Source organism: Eptatretus burgeri, chromosome 8 (genome assembly GCF_056783735.1).
Source record: "Eptatretus burgeri isolate ZD-2024b chromosome 8, Ebu_testis_v1, whole genome shotgun sequence".
Taxonomy (NCBI): domain Eukaryota; kingdom Metazoa; phylum Chordata; class Myxini; order Myxiniformes; family Myxinidae; genus Eptatretus; species Eptatretus burgeri.
Window position 1 is genome coordinate 94307315 of NC_140968.1, and position 17843 is coordinate 94325157.

At 42.9% G+C, this 17843-nt stretch overlaps 1 protein-coding gene and 1 long non-coding RNA gene across 8 annotated transcripts in view; one reads left to right on the forward strand and one right to left on the reverse strand.

Moving 5' to 3' along the window:
• The window catches only part of LOC147022304 (uncharacterized), a 19989-nt gene extending 4462 nt beyond the window's left edge, over positions 1-15527 (forward strand). Inside the window, exons 2-3 of the long non-coding RNA XR_015061185.1 lie at positions 11270-11355; positions 14811-15527. This is a non-coding gene — a long non-coding RNA (uncharacterized LOC147022304). The remainder of the gene's footprint in view (positions 1-11269; positions 11356-14810) is intronic.
• Positions 1-17843, reverse strand: part of LOC147022302 (uncharacterized) — a 443667-nt gene that overhangs the window by 372628 nt on the left and 53196 nt on the right. The window lies entirely within an intron of this gene.

Here is a 17843-nt window from a genome sequence, read left to right on the forward strand (position 1 = left end):
GGAAAGTAAAACTTTGTGTTCAATGTGAAGAAACCTTCATGAAAAAGAAAATCTTATTCTAAAAAAACAAATTTATACATAATAAACCGTGATATTAATGAATCGTGAGTATGCACCTCCTTTTTCTTTCAAAACCATTGAAATTTTTCTCGGGACACTTTCAAATAATTCCGTTGTGTCCTCTTGTGGAATACTGTTTCACACTTCTTCCAAGACCTTCAAAAGATCATCTTCATTGTTGGGATTCCTATTTCCATTTAATTTGACCAAATAGTCTCATCCAGCTTCAATGATATCGATATCTGGGCTTTAAGGGGCCATTCCATGCATTGAAGGACTCCCAGCTTCCTTTCTTTTTCAAATAAGTTTTAAATACTTCAGCTGAGTGTTTTTGATCATTATCTTTCTATAAGATCAAGTTTGGACCAATAAGTCTTGCACCACTGGGATGTCATGGTGGATTATAATTTGGTTCTACCTTGTTGCAGTCAATATACAATCAATTTTCCACAATTTTCTCACAACACTTGAGGAGATGCATCCCCAAACTTGAATTGAACATCCTCCATGCTTAATTGTTGACTTCAAGGAAGGCTCTCTCTAAGTTCCAGTTTTTTGGCATCTCAAATGTTCTCTTTGATTCGATCCAAATATCTAAAAGTTTGACTCGTCTGTTCAAAGCACGTTTGACCGTTGCTCCTTAGTCTAATCTGTGTTTTTGTGCATTTTTTTGCCTTTTAGTCTTGTTCTCCTTTCTTAACAGATGTTTTCTTTTCGCAATACATCCTTTAAGTCTTGATTTCAAAAGTGACATTTGCACTGCTGGTGGATACACAATGACACCTGAGTGTTCCGTCAGTTCTGTTGTCAATATGTGACTTTCAAAATGACGTATGAATGTTAATGAGGCCTTTTGCGCATGAGCTGTGTGTGCGTTTTCAGTGAATCATTTCTGATTTTTCGGGAGATTTTAACCTGCCGTTTCTATCATGAAACCTGAAAGTCAAATAGTCTTTCTAACATACGTTTAAGCATTTGAATGAAGGATTGACAATTTTAGGATGGTTAACCATAATTGTCGTGTTCCTATATGCAAATCGCACTCACAGAAATATAGGAAATATGAGAAATATTTGTGGATGCAAGGTGTCGAGTTCCTACATTTTCCTGTTAATACTGTTGCGAATTCGCGCCCGCCGGCGTGCGAACGGCCACGTGACTCGAATCGCGGAACGTCACCCACCGGACGGACAAATCTGTCGTGACCCTTTCGGACTAACGCCGGGAGCCAGTCACAGGTGGGCCTTTGGGCCTCACTACGATCGTGCCAATCGGCCACCCGCGTGGGATAGGGTTGTTCGCCAAACTCGACCTACCGAAGTACCCACGCGGCTGGTAGACCGGGCGATCGCACCTCACCGCAAGTCGACTCCGGACACCGGCCGCTTAAGCGATCTGTTCCGTGCTATCGGGATAACCGAGCGGTGTTATCGTCGGCCTCGACGGTTCCGATTAATTATCGGGCGTATTAAGCCCACGACGAACCCGTTACGTGAGGCAAGATGGAGATTCAATTAAAGAAAAGACGAAGCGAAACGGGAAAACAGTTCAACATAATGCACATTTATTCCGCGGCACACGGAGAGCACACATATACAGCCAAACAGAATGCACATAAAGCAATTTAAAACAACAACAACAATGCAGAGCTACGACCGACTACGCGAGCACACGGCAACACTTAACAGTTTTACTTTACAAGACTGGCGCCGACACACACACACGTTTACACCAAACCCCATAAGAAATGGAAGTCGCGACTTCCCTGATCCCGTCGAGTCCTCCTTCTGTGACCGCAACTCCGAGCCCCTCCGGCGTGCTCCGCGAGCTCGTGCCGCGTGTCGCTCGTGTGGTCCGCTCTAGTGTACGGACGGGGTTTTGGGGAAATGGACGGGGTTTGTTCGGCGCTGTTTTCCGCGCTCGCGCACGGGTCAACGAAGCAAGGCAGGAACCACAAGCTCGTGACTCGAGCCAGAAGACGACCATGAAGACCAACCCTCGACTAACCACTCCCTCTAACTCTCGACCAACCAACCCAACAACCCTCAAGGTCCGTCCTGTCCGCCTTTTGTAGCGCGGGGCTACACCCTTCGCTCCGCCCCGTTTTCGGCCCCGCCTCCCTTCGAGCTTCTTGGAGAAGCCTCTCGAAGGGGGGCATGAGCTCTCGCTTTCCCTCCACCCCGCGCCATGCGGGGGCCGGGGGGAGTCAGTCTTGGCGTGGAGCTAGGGAATTATTCCCCCAAAAAGAGGCCCCCACCCTTTCTCACCTTTGACCCCTGCATCGCCCCTCCTCCACACCAAGCGTGGAGAACCTTGACGGGAAAAACAGGCAGGAAAACCCCCGAGCATAGCCGTTGGTTTTTGTTCATTCCCGGAGATCGTAACCGCACAGGGCCTGCTGAATGGCAAGTGGAGAAGATGTGGTAGCGTTGATGGTGGAGGTGGCGTGGTTGTAGTGTGGTTGGCGCTGTGGTGGGGATGGCGTGGTTGTTAAGATGCTGCTTGTTTGAAATAAAAGATAGAACAGAAAAACGGCTATCTCAAAGCGTCGCAGCCCGAATGAATCAAATTTATTCCCTCTAAACAACGGGTTTGGGGCTAACTACACATGTACTTACAGAGATATCTCACCTCTTCTTCTTCTTCTTCTTCTTCTTCTTCTTTCGGCTGCTCCCGTTCGGGGTCGCCACAGCGGATCATCCGTATGATCCCCATAGTGATTTGGCACATGTTTTACGCCGGATGCCCTTCTTGACGCAACCCTGGTCGCCTCTTACGACACAGGGATATGGTACACCTATTTTAACCGGGGTATACATCGGCCCAGTATATTGGTACTCATTTCGCCGACCTCGGAAGGATGACAGGCTGAGTCAACCCCCTGGTGTATTAATGCAGTGGCCCAACGGGGCTTGAACTCAGGACCTTTTGGATCCCAAGCCGCTGCCCTAACCACTGCGCCAACACCAGGCTATACAGAGATATCTCACCTATGGGACCTGAATAGTGGTTTGCGAATTTCCACAACCACAACAATACAATTATTGAGCGGTGACAGAGGAGAACACCACGCACACTTCTCTGTTTAGCAATATATGCAAAACTATTATAATTACCCTTGCCGAAGGAGGGTATTGTATCTGGGTCCGTTTGGTTGTCCGCACAGAACTTTCGTGTTTTTTCTCCGCAACCGCTTGTTGGATTGAGACGAAATTTTCACCATTGGTGCAACTACTCATGTAGAATGTTTTAATGATAATTATGACATCATAGGCCACGTGTTGTGGTGGTCATGTTGGAAAAACGGAAAAACTTTGCACCTCTATCTCTGAAACCGCACCAAGGAAAAATTGAAACTTGGCACATCGCAAGTACTCCTCATGCGGAATGAGTGATTTTTAGCTCGCCTGTTCAAAGAACAGAGAGCTATCATGAAACACCCGGCGTGAGCGTCAGCGTGATCGTCAGCGTGAGCGTGAAAATGTTAAAGTTTTTGGTGCAAGTTATTTTTTCCTTTCGAATGTTTTTATCTACCACACTGTTTTTTTATACACCCGATATATATATATATATATATATATATATATATATATATATATATATATATATATATATATATATATATATATATATATATATATATATATATATACATATATACATATCCTGGTGTTGGCGCAGTGGTTAGGGCAGCGGCTTGAGATCTAAAAGGTCTTGAGTTCAAGCCCCGTTGGGCCACTGAATTAATACACCAGGGGGTTGACTCAGCCTGTCATCCTTCCGAGGTCGGCGAAATGAGTACCAGTATACTGGGCCGGTGTATACCCCGGTTAAAATAGGTGTACCATATCCCTGTGTCGTAAGAGGCGACCAGGGTTGTGTCAGGAAGGGCATCCGGCGTAAAACATGTGCCAAATCACTATGCGGATCATACGGATGATCCGCTGTGGCGACCCCTAACGGGAGCAGCCGAAAGAAGAAGAAGAAGAAGAAGAAGAAGAAGAAGATATATATATATATATATATATATATATATATATATATATATATATATATATATATATATATATATCGGGGCGTATAATGTGATACCTGTCGTCCGTCCGTCCGTCTGTCTGTCTGTCTGTCTGTCCGTCCGTCCATCCGTTCCTGTCCGCACTCTAACTCCCAAAGTTTTCAACTTTCACGTTTCATATTTGGTACATAGGTACAGATTGTGGAGACGGTGTGTCGCGACATACGTCGTCATCTAAAGTGGTTGCCATGGCAAGCAGGATGCTGTTTTCCATCCGTTCCTGTCCGCACTCTTACTCCCAAAGTTTTCAACTTTCACGTTTCATATTTGGTACATAGGTACAGATTGTGGAGACGGTGTGTCGCGACATACGTCGTCATCTAAAGTGGTTGCCATGGCAAGCAGGATGCTGTTTTCCATCCGTTCCTGTCCACACTCTAACTCCCAAAGTTTTCAACTTTCACGTTTCATATTTGGTACATAGGTACAGATTGTGGAGATGGTGTGTCGCGACATACGTTCGTCATCTAAAGTGGTTGCCATGGCAACCAGGATGCTGTTTTCCATCCGTTCCCGTCCACACTCTAACTCCCAAAGTTTTCAACTTTCACGTTTCATATTTGGTACATAGGTACAGACTGTGGAGACGGTGTGTTCGTCATACGTTAGTTCGTCCACACTTGGTGGACGTATGTCCACACTTGGTGGACATACGTTCGTCATCTATAGTGGTTGCCATGGCAACCAGGATGTTGTTTTCCATGTAGTAGCACAATTCTGTATATACCTTCTTGTTCGGGCGTATATTGTGCTCACTTGCGCTCTTGTTACTAATAACAATATACAAATACATATATTGCTTTACAATTATTTGGATCAGACTTCACTGCAATGCTTTCTAAAAAATATCAATTATTAGATTCGTTTTTTAAAAACGATAAATGTATAAACAGGCAAGCATTTAATTGGGTGGCTTTGACACCAACTCTGGTTAATGACGTCATAGGTGCCTCGTTATGATGTCATTGTTGCAGATTTAGAACGCTACATCCGATCAGTATGAAAATTTTTGAGGGTCATTTAGGGATAAAATTGTCCACAAATTTTATTTGATGATGTCATCGGTCATGTGATTTGGCAGCCATATTGTTTAATAACAAATAAACCTTCAAAAATATTCCTCTCTGAAATGGCTGAACCGGTCATCACTGCCAGCATTTATATAGTGGCAGTTCTATTTATGTCTCTTATTAATTACGCAACACACCAGTACACAAACGCCACACAAAACTACACAAACAACACACCACGCAAAACAAGTCCTGGTGAGGGTCTGCAATCTCTGCTCTTTTTCTTGTTTCTCTTGCTGACCCCAAACCAAACAAAATAATATATATTTATAACTGCACTCACAGCCCACACAGCTCCCGCTCCCACTCTTCCCCCTTTTCCTCCATAAATAAGATTAATAGTAAATGCCATCATTTTACATTTACCCTGTGAGTTGGCAAGACCCAAATATGATCTTCCCATTAGTGTTAAGAAGCAAACAAACCAGATATGGTGTCTCCTTCTAGTAAGCTACGTCACGTAGCTTATATTCCGGATGGATATTATATACCTGGTGTTGGCTTAATGGTTGTGGTGGTGGTGGGCTTGGGATCCTTGGATCCTGAGTTCAAATCCCACTGGGCTGTTGAATTAATACCAGGTAGGGTTGAGTCTGCCTGTCATCCTTCTGAACTTGGCAAAATGAGTGCGAGCTTGCTGGTATCGTGTGTTGGAGTGGTGACCCGTCCATGATTGTGCCCAATAGCTAAGGAGACTGCCTCAGCAGCACCAATGCTCTGCACAGAGTATCGTCCTGATGGACGGATATTATTTTCAAGTGTTGCTCATCCTTGCTCGACAGCATTGTGGGTCTTCCATTCCTGGGATTGTCAATCACAGATGATGCTTCTCTGTACTTGATGATTGCATTTCAGACATCACACCTTGAAAATCAAGTTGAATTCTTGAGCAATATGAGCTATTTCACTCCATTTTTCCTTCTTTATGCAGAAACACAATTCTATGGCGATCTTCAACTGAAATTTTAGCCATTTTGTTTTAAGCTAACATTTAATCCTGATAGATCTGTATTCTCCTATTCAGCAGTTTGAAGAAAATGCACTTTTAGCTTTATGGATGTGTCGAGAGGAACACCTGAGGTTACTGATGATGAACACCTTAGAATGAGTCATCAAATAGATTTGATTGGTAAATGTGATTGATTAGCTTCGCCAACACTTCATATGAGTTTCTCATGTATCGTTTACTTTGAGTTGTGATCAGAAGTTTTTGATGATTCTGATCAATGTGAATTAAAGATTGCTTCATGATAAGTTTGGTTTCATCTCACCCAAACTAAGCTGTATTAATAAAAGTCAACGTTGTTTTATTCGTAGAAAACATTGTTGGGGACTTTGGATAAATTGTTGATGCTCATAACATCCATATATTGTACCTCCTGAATGTGTCGAACACTTTTGCACAGCAGTGTATAATTGTGTGTGTGTGTGTGTGTGTGTGTGTGTGTGTGTGTGTGTGTGTGTGTGTGTGTGTGTGTGTGTGTGTGTGTGTGTGTGTGTGTGTGTGTGTGTGTGTGTGTGTGTGTGTGTGTGTGTGTGTATATTCCCTTTCTGTCCTATCCTTTTGATGTGTTCTCTAAATTAAAATCACGATTCCAGTTGTGCTTCATGTTTGACTTTTTCGCTTCCACCACGTCAATTAATTTCCTTAATTCGCTCTCTTCTTTGCTGCTTAATCAGACACTTGCAGGGTGAGGATATGATCGACTTGAACATGCATTGACATGATATGAGAACCCAACAAGGAGACGCACGTATACGTTTGTTGGTTTGTTTCTCCTCGTTGATTTATTGTGGGTGAGAAATCGCGAAGAAGTGGTTTAGGTTTCACGACGGCAAACCTGCAAGGATGTCGACCCTTCGGGTCACGGGGCAAGGCTCTTAAGGTGCGTCCATAAAACATCTTATGACGGGCGTATTAAACTCGCTATTGATCGTGAGAAGGCGGGAGAGCCCTGCGCAGTCAATATGAGCGAAACCACAACGTCCTGAGCGTGCGGTTTGCATCTCCACGGCGAGGCTTCCCCACGGGGAGCAACGCAGGGTGCTGAAATGGTCATCTTTTTGGTGGGGATCATGCACTTGTGAAATTATTTCGAAGACAGAGAAATTTATTTATTCGAGAAAAGGACAACTAGATTACTTTAAAACAATAAAAGATGGTCTCAAGTTGATGGCGCTAAAATGTTAAAGGCCCAGTCACATCTTGACGTTTTAGCCAGCAATGGCAACGTATCAAAATGTATGTAAAACGCTGGCTTACGCTGAACTTTTGATGTTTTTTTTTTTAAAGATTCGGACGTATTTATAACGAGTTGGTCAGATGCATAACATATGAGTAATGGACACAGAACGTTTCATTGTCTTATAGACAACTTATACCAACGAATGCTTAGCCTGTTGTCGGCGTTCCCAACCTATGTCCAACGATAGTCTAACTTATGCATAGCGCGCTGCACGTATCACCGACGATCACGTGGCGTAGCCTATTAAAAGGCTGCCGCACAACGATTCAAATCATAACCGCCGGAGAAATGGAAGTGTCAACATCGCAGTCACACCTTGGCGATCTTGCCAGCGTATGCCGACCTCTAAAAATGCGTCTAAAACGTTGGCGCACGTCGAATACGGTATGGGTAAGTTTGGTATACGTGAATACAACGCTAAAGTACGCTATCATACGTCGTAGTAAGTGGAGTACGTCTTGTAATTATAAACGTGTTAAAATTTTTACAACGTACTTGCCGTATGCCTCACACGTTCCGCATGTGATGGGAATAAGTTGTACGCACGACATGCGATCGTTGGCACACGTCGACAAAAGTTACTTTTAAGTTACTCATAAGTCGAAACACGTCGAGGTAATGGTTAGCGTCAGTGTTCCAGACTCCCTGGTTTTTTTTTGTTCTCTCTCTCTTCGGTATGACGGTGATGTTGACACTTCGATTTCTAGTGCGGTTATAATATAATAATAATAATAATAATAATTAATAGGCTGCTGTTCAACGATTTAAATCATAACTGCACTAGGAATCGAAGTGTCAACATGACCGTCATACCAAAGAAAAAAAAACAAAACAGTGAGTCTGGAACACTGATGCGAAGGCCTAAGTCACATTTGGCACGGCGGCCGTTGGGTCTACAAAATCTATGGCCACTAGCAATTATACGGTGGCCGCAGTATTTCCACGGTCACACAATGTAACAGTCACATTTGTTTTTATTTTTCGGGGAGCTGCACGGCGTATTTATAAATTGTGGAGACCGAAAACGTGGGGTTGCCGTACGGTCTTTGATTTGATGTCGCACGGTGACCTTAGGGTGCTCCTGCGGCAGCCATATAATTTTCAAGGCAGACGCAAGGTGCCCACAAGGCGACCGCAGGGGAGGACCGCAGGGGGGCCCTCAGGCGAACGTGCGGCCAGACGGACGGTAACGAGTGTGTTCTTTTTTTTTTTTTTTACCAGTTCTTTTGTTTCGGCTTGTCGAATTGCTACGGCGAACGTAGAAATGAAAAAAGTTATAACTCCGCGCTATAATTCCACGGCGACGCTACGGCCTGTAAAATATAGCCATACGTGTAGGGCCACCCTGAGGCCACCTCAGAAACTCTGCGCCGCCACACGTTTCTGTCAATTCAGAGGGCGTACGACTGCCGTATCCTCGCCGTAGAGCAAATGTGACTTAGGCCTAACCATTACCTTGACGTGTTTCGACTTATGAGTAACTTACAAGTAACATGTGTGGACGAGTGTCAACGATTGCGTAACGTGCCTACAACACGTTACTCATAGGTTAGAAATAAGTTTCGGGTACGCTAAACATTTCCTCGACGTGTTTCGACTTATGATTAACTTACAAGTAACGTGTGTCGACGTGTGTCAACGATCGCATAACGTGCCTACAACTTATGGCCAGCGTAGCGGAACTTGTGAGTCATACGCTGGCATAAGTCTAACAAATTTCAAGCATACTAAAATTGGAGGACAACCGCAAAGTACAACGATGAAAGCCAGCGTACTACGACGTATGTCAGTGTTTTTCAGCGTGCTCTCAATGTTTCCAAAACTTACCCATAACGTATTCGACGTGTACCAGCGTTTTAGACAAATTTTTCAAAAATCGGCATAAGCTGGCTAAAACGTCAAGGTGTGACTGGGCCTTCACAAAGACCATAGAGTTGCTCAAAACATTTCAGGTGTACAAATGATTTACGAATCAATGTCTAAGTCGCAAAAGAGCTTGAGTTGTGCGAATGCTCCGGGCACGACGTGTCGCGTGGGATTCAGCGGTTGATGGGAAGCTCCTCAGATCAACAATGATAGTTGGTGTGAATGAGATGTCTTTTCAAGTGAAATGTGAAAGAACATTTTCAAAAGTTTTATTTAATATATTTTTTTGTTATTCCATTCTGTACCGCAATTATGACTGATTTCTCCCACGTCATCATTTTACATGAAGTCTTTTCTTTCCACGTCTTTATTAAGCCATCAACTAACCGATCGAGCCTTGATATAATTCATGCTTCAGTCAACCCAGCTCCTTTGCTTTACAATGAACGTGTCTTCATTACCTCTGTCACCGAAGGTGGATTGAGGTTATGTTTCCACCCCTGTATGTCTGTCTGTTTATCTGTGAGCAGGATATCTCAAAAGGTAACCGACGGATTCCGACAAAATTTGGTGGACAGGTTGGGTGTGTGATAAAGGTAAATTGATTAGATCTTGATGACGATCCGGATCCGGATATGAGAATTTTTTGAAACTATTTTTCACCATTGAGCGATTGGGCCACAATCGATATGTGGCAGGATATCTCAAAAGGATGTGGATGGATTAGGACGAAATTTGGTGAACAGATTGGGTATGTGGCAAGGACGAATTGATTAGATATTGATGAAGATCCAGATCCCGATCTGGATACGAATACCTTTTTTTTAAAAGTGATTCTTCACGATTGAGAGATGGGACCAAAAACGTGAACTTGCATGATATTTCAAAAAGTTGTGGACGAGTTATGACAACACTTGGTGGATGAGTTGGTTAGGTGATAAGGACAAGCTGATTCGATTTTGGCTCAGGTCCCGATGCATATCCGGCCTATCAGTGGGATACAAGACGTAAACTGTTCAGCCTGATGGAGATATGCGCTCTCTCTCGTGCCCTTCCAGTTCCCCCATTTGTTTGTTTTAAAATAATAATAATAATAATAATAATAATAATAATAATAATTTGATGGAGTTAAGAATTATGAACATCTGATCAGCTATGTTATAGTGCTTGAACTACAGACGTGGTTGAAAGTGGGTAATTTAGAACATCATTTCGTTTCAAATTCCTCCTTTTTTTTGACCCTCATCCAGTTGCAACCACAGAACCACATTCTTGACATCACGAACGACATCTTGACAGAGCAGGAGCATAAGAGAGGCTGTATGAGGAAGAGAAAGCATTCCTCTTTGAATACCAGGAAGCATGAATTTTGATGTTAACCAGAATACCATTATTCCCATGCGATAATGAGCAGCGTTAATAGAAATTGGTCTTATTAAAATAATTATCCTAAAACTCACCGTCAAGTGGTGGCCATTTTAATAATTATACAGATTTTTAAACTGGATGTTTCCTTCAGCCTTTCATTGAGATGAATATAATCGTTTTCGAGATTTAGCCTGGAATACAAATTATCCGAAAAGGGAAGTTTGTCGTGTGAAACGAGATGAGTCGCAGAATTAGAGAAGGCGTCTGTAAGTCTGCATCATCTTCGCAATTCATCATGATCAGGGAGATCGTCGTAAAATTGAGAAAAGGCAAGCAAAACTTTTACGCAAGACGTAAAAAGGAAAGACTTTTTATGATGTAACAAGGAAGAGCCAGTTGCTTGTGATGAAGAACATAAATTTCAGGACAAGGTTCCGATCCCCTGCTGTTTCACCGGGGTGAGCATGTGGGTGCATTCGCTGCTGAGTTGTCTCGCCTGTGTTTGAATCTCGACCCAAGTGTAAACGGTCATCCCAGTGATTATCTTGCAGGCTGAGGCATCAATGTGTGCGCCCTTCCCTCAGATGGAGCACGTTAAGCTGAGTGTCCCATCTGCTCGCATTGGTTGGCGAACGTTAAAGATCCCCACGATGTCCTTTGTGAAGAGCAGGTGAGTTATCATCGACAACCTGAAACACAAGGAAATTTGTCGCAGGTAGAGGCCATTCAGCCAATCATGTCAACACCGCACCAATGAATCAACACAAGATCAAATGAGAAATTGCAAAATGTTATTTATTTTTAATTAAGTGTTTATTTGTGGGGTTTTTGTATTTTTTCTTTTCCTCCCCCAACCACCACATGGGAGGGGGCATGGGCTTGGATTTTAAAAAAAACACACACACAACATCAACCACACAACACCCCTTGACAAGACCCCCACCAACAGCACTCCGCACACATGCACACAATCACCCATCAATGGTCAAGTGACCTAAAAGTCCTGTAAACATCCCCATCCCCCTCTATCTCCATAACTTCCAGGTACCTACCTAATATAATTATAATTTAAACTTATCTACTGTTTCTGCTGCCACGACCTTTCCAGGGAGACCATTCCATGCATTAACTACTCTCTGAGTGAAAGTCCCCTGCCTTACCAGCATCTCAACTCTCCTCTTCTTTACTCTCAGACTATGGCCCCCGGTCGCATCACTGTCTACTCGGCGGAATAATTCTTCTACACTTATTTTATCTGTACCTTTCATTATATTTAACATCTCCATGATATCTTCTCATAACTGCCTACTGTCTCATGGATCAAGCCCTGTCTCCTTCAGCTGCTCCTCAGAGCTGAATCTCGCTCGGCCCAGAATCAATCTAGTAGCCCTGCGCTGAACCCTCCCTATGGCATCCATGTCCTTCCAGAGTTGTGGTGATCAAAACCGCACACAATATTCTAGATGTGACCCTCACTAAATTCCTGGACAATGTTAACACCACCTCGTTTGATTTATAAATGATCCCGCTCCGAATTCAACCTAAAACCCGATTTGCTCTTCCTATAGCTGCCTGGCACTGTGCTGCCTGCTTATCTCCTGTATCTATTACCACCCCCAGATCCTTCTTCTGTGTGACACGCTACAAAATTACCCCTTGCATCCTGTAATCTCTATTTTCATTGTTCTTTCCCATCCGCAACACATTACACTTGCTCAAGTTAAATTCCATCTGCCAGTCTTTTGCCCAATCCATACAAGTATCAATATTTTCCTGAATCTGATCACCACCCCCTCTGCTATCCACCTCACCTCCAAGCTTTGTGTCATCTGCAAATTTGGAAAGCTTACTCTTCACCCCACTATCCAAATCATTGATGTAAATAATGAATAATAATGGTCTGAGTACTGACCCCTGCGGTACCCCGCTACTTACATCCTCCCAGCAAGACATCCACCCATTCACAGCCACTCTTTGCTTCCTATCACTGAGCTAGTTTGCAATCCAATTAGCTACCTGACCAGCCCCTCCACAAGTCCTCACTTTGACTAACAACCTCCGATGTGGTACCTTATCAATTGCCTTCTTAAAGTCTCAATATACTATGTCCACTGCCTGTCCCTCATCCACCCAATCAGACACTGCTTCATAGAACTCTAAAAGATTTGTTAAACTGGAACTACCTTTGGTAAACCCTTGCTGACTACCTTTAATTAGTTTGTATTTGTTAAAATGGTTCCTTCATCTGGTCCCTAATTAATGTCTCCAACACCTTCCCCACAACTGAAGTCAAACTAATAGGTCTATAGTTTCTCAATTCTTCTCTGGATCCTTTCTTAAATAATGGTGTTACATTTGATACTCTCCAATCCTCCGGTACCTGTCCTGACTTCAGTGAGCTATTGAAAATATCCGTTAACATCTCGCTTACCTGCTCAGCTCCCTCCATCAATACTCTCAGGTGCATATTATCTGGACCCGGAGCCTTATCTTCTCTTTGCTTACCTAGCTGTTCTTTTACTTCCTCCATTCTAACCTGGATCTTCTATTAAAGCCCTTCGTCACCTCCTTGATAAATTCTCTCAGATATTGGCAATTCTCCTAACTGTTCTTGTGTAAAACTTGAAGAAAAATACCTGTTTAATAAGCCTGCCATCTCACTTTCATCACGAACCACTCTCCCGGTGCTATTCCTCAATGGACCCACATCGGTCCTCACCTGTTCTTTTCCCCTGATGTACTTAAAGAAAGCCTTGATGTTATGTTTAATATTCTTAGCCATGTCCTTCTCATCCTCTCTTTTGGCTTGCCGAGTTATTTTCTTCACTTGCCTCTGTTTACTCCGATAATGATATAAATCTAACTCCAGTCCTGTTATTTTAAACATAATAAATACCTTCTGCTTCTCCTTGATAGCGTTCCTTGTCTCACTGTTCAACCACCCTGGTCTCTTTCTGTTTCTAGTTTTACACCTCATTGGAATGTACTTACTCTACACTCTACACATTTGGTCCTTGAAGGTTTCCCATTTCTCTGATACTGATTGTCTTGTTAGAGTCTCTCAATGTACATCACCAACCCTCTCCGCATACCCTCAAAGTGTGACTACTTGAAATCTAATAGCCTTACCCTACTATCCTGAACTCTAACCCTCAACAGAATCTTTGCACACACAATGTTATGGTCACTTGCTCTTAAATGCTCCCCAACCTCAACCTCCTCCACCATATTGGGATTGTTACTTAAAAGGAGGTCAACACTTCACTCCCCCTCGTAGGCTTGTCTGCAAACTGTGTTAAGAGAGCAATTCTGGACTGAAACCAGGAAATCCTCATCCGCTCTTCTCTTTCCCTGTTTCTGGACCCAATCTATCCCTGACAAGTTAAAATCCCCCATAATCAATCCTCGTTCCTTACCACCTGCCCTTTTTAATTCATCATGTACTCCTCCTTCCTCCTCGTCCTTCACACCTGGAGCCCAATAAAAGCGTCCTACCAGTATCTTACCGTTTTTACAATATCTAATGTCTACCCACACAGAATCCTCCACATTTATTCCTTCCTTATTGTCACCCCTTTCTCTTGATGCAATACTGTCCTTCACCCAGATTACTACTCCTCCTATTCTCTCCTTCCTATCACACCGATACATCTTGTAGCCTTCTAATCCTATCCTCCAGTTACTCTCCTCCTTAAACCATGTCTCACTCACTGTAACTATATCGGACTCCTCGCTATCTACTTTGGCTTCAAGCTCTTCCATCTTATTATTTGAACTTCTGGCATTTTCTTCTGGCATTGGTATGGAATATATTTAACTTTTCCCTTCCTGAAATTATATTTTCCTGCCTGACGTTACTCATCCCAATTACCTCATTCGTTCCTTCCTTTTTGCCTCCCCACCCTCCGCTGACCTAAATAAAACCTGAATTCCTTCCTCAATTCCCACTGCAAACCTTGTTGCCCCTTTAATATTTAACATACGGCCATCATTCTGGAAACACTCCCTTTGTCCCGTAAATGATTCCCACCACTTCCGAAATGTAAAACCTTCCTCCCTACACCATTCTTCCAGCCATTGGTTGACATCTATTGCTCTGCTCATAATTTCTCTTTCATTTCCTAGTCTTGGGAGGATCCCAGAAAACATGACCTCACAAATTCCAAATTCCTGCCTGGACTGTGGAGAGCAGGTGGTCTGCTCTTCTTGGAGCTTCCTCGACACCAGGATACATTGCTTGCTATGTTCGAGCTGTCTGGGTAGCATCCCCTCAACTTTCATCAAAATTTACCAGGTGGTCCGCATGCTTCATGTGGCCGACCTTCTTTGGAAATGATGAAGCAGCCAACAAGACTCATGCAGGTGAGTTTATTCATGCAATACTGCATTTCGTGCTCACATTGTGCAATTAAAAATGGTGTACTGTCACACAAAATCACCAATTTCGTGTGATTCTTTCAATGTCTTTGTATATTGCTCTCACCTGTGATACATACACATGCAGGTAACTCAAATGACAGCTTACACCTCAGTAGACAGATTTTGCAAATGAGAGCCTTAACGTTGAAGGATTCATCATAATTCAATTCATGAAGGAAGTAATTATAGTTGGGAAAAAAACAGCCTCATAAAAGTTTAAGTGATCAACAGGACTGTTAAAGTCACCTTGTTTTCATGCCAGGAGACCTTCATAGAATGTCTGATACGTGTGTGTGTGTGTGTGTGTGTGTGTGTGTGTGTGTGTGTGTGTGTGTGTGTGTGTGTGTGTGTGTGTGTGTGTGTGTGTGTGTGTGTGTGTGTGTGTGTGTGTGTGTGTGTGTGTGTGTGTGTACGTACTTTTTGAGACCCTCTCCCTACTACCCAAACCCATGGACTTTCCTTTACTTCCCAGTATTACAAAAAATAAACAGGGTCTAAGGGGGTGTAACAGGGGGTTGCCCCCCCCCCCCCAAGAGGCATTTGCTTTCTTCTCAGAAACTACACACACAATTCTGATGAAACTTGACCACCACTTTCATCACCAATGATCTACCAAACATTGTTCACATCACTAAGAAAAATCTGGATCTGAGGGGATTTATGGGGGGGGTGCCCTCCAAAAATAGGTATTTGCTTTCTTTTCAGAAACTACACACACAATTCTGATAAAACTTGACCACAACCTTCAGCACCCGTGATGTACTAAAGTTTGTTCAAGACATTAAAAAAAATAATTGGGTTATACGGGGGGGGGGGGGGTGTCCCTCATAAGATGTATTTTCTTAATTTCTGAACTCACACAATTTCAATGAAACTTGACCACAACCTTTACCACCCGTAATGCACCAAAGATTGTTCACGGCATTAAATAACATCCATAGGTATTTACTTTCTTCTCCGTTACACATTTTGTGGGTCATCCATGTCTTCCAGTGGTTCCTTGGTTATCATATCCAGGTGCGACCAGGTGAGTGCACAGGGGTATTGCCCCTATGTTTAAATTTTCGCAATTGAGTGGAAAATTTTCAGAGCAGATTAATTAAAATATTATTACAATAAAATACTATACATCGGGGCATGGTCGTTTTCTCTTTTCCTGTGCAACACAAAGCTGCAAGTAGCATTATTGACTGCGAGTGTTGCAGTGTTGCTGATGCAGTGCCCCTGTAGGCTCGAGCAGGAGTTTGGAATTTGGCCAGGATGCCAGCGATAGCTCTCCTACTTTTGGCGAAAGACACCTTGAAGGGATCTTTAATGTCTGCCAACTAATTCCAGCAGATATGACGCCCAGTTTAATGTCCATCTGAGGGACGGCACATACATTGATGAATCACCCTGCCTTGAAAACACCGGGATGACAGTTTATAATTGGGTTGAGATTCGAACCCAGGCTGGACAGCTTAAAGTGAGTGTGCGCACCTCTCGGCCATCCTGCCATGGAGTGGGGATGCATTGGTTTGTAGCTGCTGAAAACATTTTTCAATTCACTCTTGAACTCCCAGTTCACTTTACTCATTCTAATCCTCTAATTTATTTTGCCTTCCAAACTCTGGGGATTCCCCCAGGGTGAACTGAACAGCAGTCGCCCCACCTACTGATCATGCCATGGGAGATTTCGCCTGTTTTAAAATTATTTCCATTGTACTCAATGAAGTTACACTTCGGGCGTATTCGTTAATCTTTTCTTCACTCAATATAATTGTCGAAACAGAAGAAAAAGTTAAGTTTAATACTTTGTTAATTTCACATGTTCTTGTCTAAATATGGAGAAGGTGTATTCACAGCTTTCCTTAAATAAATAAATACGGTTATACAATTAGTTATATATATACATATGCACCTTATAAAATTCTAGTATATAAATAAATATATACGTTGATAAATACAGCGAAGAATCGCTGTTTTCTTTAAAATGTTCATATTTCACTCTAGATTTTGACAGTTATTTAGTCCACAAAAGCCAATCCTAAAATCCAAAATCACATTGCATTTTATACTTTAATTAGTCCATGAGAATATACACACACTGACATTTATTATTATAGATAATACCTCAAGCTTGACATGAACTCTTTATTGTAGAAGCTGTCAGAGTCCCCACCCAAGGGCAATCCTGTTCCAAGAATGCAACACTTTCTTCTGATGCATGCCTTTATTTGGGTGGTGTATAGGCAGCTGACAGCTCTGTGTAGGCAAAATAAATAAATAACCCAGGTTTCGTGCATGAAGCAAAAACATACCTACTGCTTGTAATTCAAAACACCTCACAGCACTGGAACATGTGGGGACAGGAATACTGTACTGGACTGTAAATGGTGGAGACTTGTGTGTACGTACCTTCCCCCACGTGGAGGCAGCACTACATGATATACATTTTCACAGATAATTTGCGTCGTCGTCCCCCCCCCCTTTCACTCCACACTACCCAAGACCAAAATTAAAAAAAATTGGGGGGGGTGGAATTTTGAACTTCCCAACTCATTTTTCTGGAGTTAAGTGGTCACAAATTGCCATGTGACGGTCAGTCACCATTATCGCGCAGTCAAGGAACACCATGACATAGCATATCTGGGTGCCATTTATATATTTCTTGTCATGCTAAATTGGAAACAAGTCATTGTAGTTCTGGGCATTGGTGTTTTTTCCACAGTCATGGAATTCCACATGACGTGAACCTTT